At 35.0% G+C, this 8,481-nt stretch overlaps 1 protein-coding gene across 14 annotated transcripts in view; it reads left to right on the forward strand.

Moving 5' to 3' along the window:
* LOC106872289 (polypeptide N-acetylgalactosaminyltransferase 1) overlaps nt 1–8,481 on the forward strand; it is a 527,244-nt gene that overhangs the window by 341,378 nt on the left and 177,385 nt on the right. The window contains exon 1 of one of the 14 annotated variants that reach the window (XM_052969051.1): nt 3,827–4,199. The exons of 12 other annotated variants lie outside the window; for them this stretch is intronic. The gene's annotated coding sequence lies outside the window, so the exon portion shown is untranslated. Of the gene's footprint in view, nt 1–3,826; nt 4,200–4,273; nt 4,373–8,481 lie in introns of those variants that run through there. One more of the 14 variants, XM_052969071.1, reaches the window with a different exon arrangement.

Raw genomic sequence — 8,481 nt, forward strand, 5'->3', positions numbered from 1 at the left:
TATTGCGCACACGCACACACTTCATATCCCCCTCCGCCGTTTACATGCATACAAATATATTCACACAGACTTGAAACGCTGTTTGATGTATTTTTTTCATACTACAATTTTAATCATTAAATTAAACTTTTGGCTGTATTGTATCTGTTTAGTTTTGTCTTTCTCTTTTTTCTTTCTTTCTTTCTTTTTTTTTTTTTGCATTGATTCTAATGATTTTCATTGGCTTTGTGTCTAAACTTGTGCACAAAGTACTGTTGTAAAAGTTTAAATAAGCAAGCTTCTTGGGTCCAGGGAGAGAATGAGTGTCATCATCATTTAATGTCCATCTTCTATGCTGGTATGAGTTGGACATGTGAATATTAGTAAAATGTATGTTCATCATGAAGAAAATTCAAAAACTGAAGTTGTGATGTTTATACTACTAGAGTTGCCCTCTTGTCACTAACACCATCCAAGTCACAAAGGGTCAGTAGTTGATCTGTTTGCAACTTAAAACACACAAGGTTATTTTTCACAAATTACAGGGTAAAGTTAAAACAAAAACAAAACATTTTTAATATGATGAATAGCATCAGTTGCTTAATACACAACTCCTAATTATTTAAACTAAAATAATGAGGGCTAGTTGTAAAAGTGATATATACTAACAGTGACATATACCCATGGCCCAGAAACATGTTGGAAAAAATAATTATATCAGATCTCTGAGTACCAAGCTTTGCAGAATTGAAAAAGAAAATATGTTGTATACTATTTCTTATCTTTAAAGTATTGTTTGTTTTCTTTCTCATCATGGTATATGAATAAAAGTAGATGGGTCTATTTTTTTGTGAAGTTATTTCAGTTATTATTTCAGAATCTATTTATCAATATTATAACATTTTGTTAAATTATTTGCCACAGGTTTAACTAGTAATTATCTGTCTTACTGTGTAAGTTGTATTCAGTAACTCTACAGCAACTACTTAACTTCTGTAATATAGTTAACCATCATTAAATTTGAACAGTAGTTTTGTGTGCAGGCTGCTATTATGATAAATCAGCTTAACATTGATTTCAATTTTGCTCCTGGGAACTTTTTGCTTATTTTTTCTTTTCTTTTTATAACTTTACCAAAATAGAATTAGGTCTTGAATAGATTGCTAGAATATTTAGTAGATGAATTTATGGAATGTATTTTTGTAATGGGTGTATGTTAAGATTTGCTTCCCAACCACACGGTTTAGAGTTTAGTCCCACTGAATGTAGGGCTAATATTTCCTACATGGTACATTGGGCTAGTGTTTTCTACTATAGCCTTGGGCTGACCAAAACCTTGTTAGCAGATTTGGTAAATCAAGGTTAAATGAAACTCATTATGTGTATATATATGTGTGTGTGTGTCTTTTTTGTTTTGTTTGTCCCCAACTGCTGCTTGACAACCTTTGTTGGGTTTTTTTTTTATGTCCCTGTAACTTTTGGCAAAAGGGACTGAAAGAATAAGTACCTATCTTAGTAAGTACTGGATTCAATTTGTTCAACTAAACTCCTCAAGGTGGTACCCCAGCATGGCTGTAGTCCAATGACTGAAACAAAAGATATCATTTAATTACACATTTCTCTATACAACTCAGGTTATGAATTGTCAGTTCTCTATAAATCTATGACAATTCTAGAACTGTTGTGCCTGACTTATATATAAGTCTGCTATGAGCTAATTTCAACGATGTTCATTTGTTTTCCTGTGTTATTTAGAATTCATCTGACGTTAGATAATTATCTATTATGATATTGTTTCATGGATTCTAATAATCCTTTTTGTCACAGGCAGAAAGCCTGAAATTTTTAGGAAGGTGGCTAGTTTATTATATTGACCCAGTGCTCAACTGGTACTTATTTCATCGACCCTGAAAGGATGAAAGACAAAGTCAACCTTAGTGGAATTTGAAGTTCAAACATAAAGGTGGACAAAATGCATTTTGTCTGGCATGCTAACAATTCAGTCAGCTCTCCATCTCATCAATTCTAATAATGTTTGTGTTTCAAGCCAGTGCCTACCTTACTGTTGATATTTTTCAAAGTAAAAACCTAGATGCCATGTTCTTTATATGTTAGTGCAAAGAATATGGTACAAGCTAATCTAAAGGCAGTCTACAATGGCATGAATGCTACTACTACTATTACTATTACTACTAATAATGGTTTCTAATTTAGGTACAGGGTCTGCACTTTTGAGAGGGATGGGTTTAGTCAATACCAGCAACCCTTGTATTTTACTGGTACATCATTTTATCAACCTGGGGTTGGGGAATGAAAGGCAGAGTTGACCTCAGCAAAATTTGAACTCATAGTCTAAAGAGCTGAAGTAAATGTCACAAGATATATTTTCTGACATGCTACTGTTTCTACCAGTTTGCCATTCTACTGTTACTACTACTACTAATAATGATATACTCAATATGATACTTCCCAAAGAGTAGGGAGAAACACACTATTGGAATGCTAACTATAGATGACTACTCAGTATCAATTTAACCATAATCATTTCACTTTGCTTGCATTGGTTACATAATTTCTTTCTTGCAAATAAAAGTTAATATTTATTAATTTCGTTAACAGTAGGCTTTTGATGGAGACATTAACAGATCAGATTTTGTGTCTTTTTCTTATCCTCTGTACTGCACTATAGCCATGAGAAACTTTTATCTCTCCATTGGTCCTATGTACCCCATGCTGTAATTAGGTATCATCTATTACTGCAATTTTTTGTCACCTGTAGGAATACTATATGGATTGAGATCTATTTTTTAATGTTGATTAGAAAGGAATAAATTCTGCTAGACTACTCAAAATTTTCATTTTGAAGAAAGAAATTTTCAAGTAGTTCCCTTTAATAGATTGTGGAACTCTCCACTCCCTTATTTTCCGAAAATAAAAAGAATGCAATAAACAGATCAAGAGGACATGCGTGGGATAGAGAGTCTTTGAAGAGGTCACAGGATGTATGACGAAAGATCTTTAAAGCTGAAGTAATGGCCAAATATATAGTTCCTGGGTTTAAGGTAGTTTACTTTTCAGAAAAATTCTAGTATCTTGTTCAAAACGGTGTTTTATGTCGTGTTTTTGGTACCGAAAGACTTTCAGACTTCGTATACTTATCTATTTTGTGTTATAGAACAGAAAAAATTTTTTTGTAATGACACATTCTACCAGTGTCCCAAGTTTCAAAGTGTTTCGTTAAGAAAATACTGGTGCCCCCGTTTTGAACAAGATCCAAATTCTATTGCATGGCAGAATGTAAATGAAACTTCTACTGTTTCTAAAGTAGAGAGAAGTACAAGAGAAAAGAAGTTTTCATATTTTTTTTTTCTAACTATCCTGACCCAGTTCTTCAAGTGATGGTTTTTTCCTGAAGACTTAAGTACGTTGTCAAGTTGTTTGGGCTGACTAAAATAATTTCTTGACAGCGGCATAACAAGCGCATGGCTCATTTTCAATACTCCTGTGCACAAAACCCTACCTATCTACTCCTGACGTAAACGCATCTTAAGTGACCCTTCTGCTGCATTAATATAGACGAGAGAAAACCTCAGAATATATGGAAAATTCGGGATGGTCATGGTTGGAATGTCGTTGATTGTTAGCTTACTTGATCAGAGTAAGTGTAAGCCTGATCTGCACCAGCCATCACGCACACACCAACATTTTCATTTTCCCTTTCCTTTCTATTATTCTCCCTGTCTCTGAGTCGACCTGATTACTATTGTTTTTACAATGTTAAAAATCGTCGTTAGGAGCATTATTATTTCAAGTGTGGAACAAAAATAAGTTATCTCTCTTTGTCTGGCTTTTGTGACGACAGCAGTCTCACCGTCTTACCTATAAGAGCTGAACGACACGTAGATTTTATATCTCAGCCGACTCACACGCTTAGAAAAGAAAAAAAGTGTAAAATATAACAAAAGAGAAAAAAAATCTATATACACGAAATTCTGTCAATACGTCATTTAGTGCCCACTTATATCAAAGGCGTGTGCTAACTTGCGACACGCTGTACAGTAAAGGCGTTTCTCTCAAACTTAGAATTTGTAGTTTACATTCTCCGTCCGCAATATTTAATATACACAAACCTGTCCACTACCCCAGCGATCCCCAGAAAGGTTGACAAAGCTTATAAGTTTTGAGGTGCAGAGTTTTCTCTACGATGCTTTACAAATAACGTGAGTACATGTGTTTATTGCTGCTGTCACTGCTGCTGCTTTTTGATGCTACCACTACTGTACAACTTATTTATTTATTAGAAGAGTATGTAGTGTTACTTAGGAGAAGTTAACGTGGAATACGATGGAATTCAACACCGGAATTCGCATTCTCTCTCACTAGTGAAGAAACTGTTAGTCTGATATTTTACCTACAGCTTCTATTGCTTTCCTATACACGTTATTTTCGTGTACTTTTCTTTCGTTTTATATATATATATATATGTGTGTGTGTGTGTGTGTGTATTCCATAATTGTAAGTCCGATATTGTTTCGTTTGTGGCTCATCGAGCCGGACATAGCTTCTTTTTGAACTTGTCACCCCTGGAGTTATGTATTACACATGCACATACTGCACATACACACTGTATATATACCACTTTTCATCTCTCTCTCTCTCTCTCTCTCTCTATATATATATATATATATATATATATATACACACACACACACACACACACACACACATACACGCAACATGGCGAAGGTAAAGAATACGCACGCTCGGTGTTTAGGGTTATTGTTACGCCGAAAACGGGTTGCGTGCGTTTTCTTTACCTCCGCCTTCAACATGCACATACACATTTACTTCATACAAACGTGAACACTATATAATTAGTTATGGGGAGAAAAAAACGTAGTGGTTAAGGTTCCAAATTGTTACATTAAATTAGCATGATTCGTACTCTGTTATTAACATCAGTTCTTCATTTAACATTTTAATGAGCGTTTGTTTACTTCCTGCAGGGCGATAAGAAATATACATGCACGACATACTGATATTAACATGTTTTCTATGTACACTATATTACTTGCAAGAAACACTTAGGTGCTGGACCTCGTCCAGCTTTCACCTCAATGCGGTATTTCATTTCTCACATCGCAGTTGCTTGTTCAAATTCTGCCGGTGACAACTTTACGTTTCTTTCTTTCCTTTTGTCTTTCTTTCTATCTTTCTGTTTGTGTTTCTTCCTGCCTTTTGTTCCCTACCTTTCCGTTTTTTGTCTTTCTTCCTTCCAATAATCAAATTAATTTTTCGTTAGATTAATATAATATACTGGGATAGATTCAGTACACCATACACTTTGCTCTTCGAACAGAAATATGCTTGTGACTTCTCAGAATTGTTAGAGCATCAGAAAAATACTATGTGGCATTCGTCCAAGCAATCAAATCCCGCTGAGCTCAACTCCCAACCACATGGTTTCGAGTTCAGCCCCACTGAGTGACACCTTGAGCAAGTATCTTCGGTCATTTTTCAGATTAACACCCGCACGATCTTCACTAGGGTCAGGGTTTTAGGGTTAGGGTTTGGGTTAGGGAATTCCGCCCCTAACCGTAACCGTAACCCTAAACAATAACCCTAAAACCCTAACCCCAACACCCTAGTGAAGATCGTACGAGTGTTAATCTGAAAAATTACCGTATCTTCTACTATAGCTCCGGGCCTTGTGAGTAAATTTGGTAGACGGAAACGGAAAGACCCGTTTTGTGTGTGTGTGTGTGTGTGTGTGCTCCTTGTCTTGGCATCGTGTGTTAGTTTTAAATGAATGTCACTGTCACACAAGCACTATCAGGTAGAAAATCTACCTCAGTAAACACTGTCCAATCCAAACAAGCATGGAAAAGTGGGCGTTAAAATGATGATAATGATTGAAACACATGTATGTATAATTATATATGTGTGTGTACATGTATGTATGAATGATTATGCATATTTATACAGATATAATTCATTTGTATATATGCTGCCGGTTTTTCATAGCAGCAGACACGGCTCTGCAGTTAAGAAGTTTGCTTTGCAAACGCGTGGTTTGGGGTTCAATGCCGCTGGACACCTTGGCAATGTGTCCTCTGCTAAAGCCCTAGCCCATCAATCGCTTGTGAGTCTCGTTTATTGAAAATGTGTGGAAGCATGTCGTGTATATATGCACATGTGTATGCGTGTCCCGTGTCCCATACACATAGCTTCACAAACGCTTTTTGGTTTCATTACGTTTCTTTAATTTAGCTGTTGGCGAAAGTCAACAATAGAATAAATACGAGACTTTAAAAAAATAAGTACTTGTGTTGATTCGAATGCCCTGGCATAGCCACATTCCAAAGACTGGAACACGTCCAAGATTATATATATATGTGTGTGTGTATATTTATATATATACATATATATATATATATATATATATATATATATATATATATATATATATATATATGTATATGTATTGAGAGAGAGAGAGAGAGCGCAATAAGAAAATGGAGGGGATCAATAGGTGGTATTCATCAACTTTTAGGCATTATATTATGTCAATTTATTTATTTACGGAAAGGATAATTATAACAATATACATACATGTATAACATATCATGCTTTACATATGATATATAAAAATATCAGTAATTATTAAAATATATAACATATAGCAATAGAAATTGGGATAATATCTTACCACTGTTTCAGTCCAGAGGCAATAATACCTCTTTCTACTTTTATCCCTCCAGTGGACTGAAGTAATTAGTAGGAGAAATATTGAGGTACTTGGGTGTTTCTCTAGGCTTCATCAGAGATTTTAGAAAGTACATAAGGTTAAGTTATAAATATAAATACACACACATATACATACATATACCTACACTTAAATGTACATGCATATGCATGTATATGCATACAAATGAATCAATTATTATTATTAGTAGTAGTAGTAGTAGTATTAGATGCATTATATTATTCATAGTAGATAAAATATAAACAGAGGTGTGAGAAAGTTATTATAAGAGGAGTAATATTGTAATTTATGAAATCTATATATCTTAAGATTATTTTAGTTATGTAAGAATGAAACTATATACATGAGGAATACATACACATACATACAGTGGGGGGAAATAAATATTCGTACATGTCAAAATTCTTTATTTATTTAATTTCTAATGAACATAAATGGGATTTACCAATACTATATTTGCATACGCATGCATAAACTAAGAATATGCAAAAGAAACAAATAAATGATAGTAACTAATGAATCTATATACAATTATAAATATTTAGGGGTGAAAAAAGTATTCGTACAGAATAAATTTATGATTTTTCTATGCCACAAAATACTGTTAAAATAATTTTTTTTAACTAGAACTTTCTCGTTTGTTCCAATAATCTTATCAATAGTCATTTTTAAGTGTCAAAACACTAGCTTCTTCATTTAGTACTGAGACAATATAAAGTTGTGTCGTAATAATGGCGAAAAGTAAAGAACTCACAAATTCAGTGAAAAACTTAATTATTGAACAGTGGAAAGCAGGTAAAAGTTACAGGAAAATATCAGAGACCCTTTGTATTCCATTTTCTACCATATCTTCATTTATTCAAAGATATAAAAAAAATCAGGAATTGTTGAAAACAGAATAAGATCCGGTGCACCACACCAGATTTCCCCTAGATCTTTAAGAAAAATGAAGTGAACAATGGAAAAAAAACGCAATGATCACCAGAAAGAAGTTGCAAGATTTGTTAGCTTCAGGAACTAGTGTTACACTACAAGCAATCAGCAATGAACTTCATAGGAATGAACTGAAGTCATGCTCTCCTAGAAAAACTCCGCTGTTGACTAAAAGGCATAGAGAGGCCCGTTTAAAATTTGTTTATGAACATAAAGATAAATCTGATACATTGAGAAAATGTTCTGTGGACAGACGAGTCAAAAATTGAATTGTTTTAGGACAAAATTCACAAGGTCATGTTTGGAAGAAAGATGGTACAGCCTATTTTCCGAAAGCGAAATCGGGATAGCACCTGTGCCCAGCATCGCCTTTCTGGCACTTGTGCCTGTGACATGTGTAAGGATTTTCGAGCGAGATCGTTGCCAGTGCCCCTGGACTGGCTCTTGTGCGGGTGGCACATAAAATACACCATTTTGAGCGTGGCTGTTGCCAGTACCGCCTGACTAGCCCTTGTGCCGGTAGCATGTAAAAGCACCCACTACACTCTCTGTGTGGTTGGCGTTAGGAAGGGCATCCAGCTGTAGAAACTCTGCCAAATCAGATTGGAGCCTGGTGTTGCCATCTGGTTTCACCAGTCCTCAGTCAAATCGTCCAACCCATGCTAGCATGGGTTGGACGATTTGACTGAGGACTGGTGAAACCAGATGGCAACACCAGGCTCCAATCTGATTTGGCAGAGTTTCTACAGCTGGATGCCCTTCCTAACGCCAACCACACAGAGAGTGTAGTGGGTGCTTTTACA

This window comes from Octopus bimaculoides, chromosome 1, assembly GCF_001194135.2.
Source record: "Octopus bimaculoides isolate UCB-OBI-ISO-001 chromosome 1, ASM119413v2, whole genome shotgun sequence".
Taxonomy (NCBI): domain Eukaryota; kingdom Metazoa; phylum Mollusca; class Cephalopoda; order Octopoda; family Octopodidae; genus Octopus; species Octopus bimaculoides.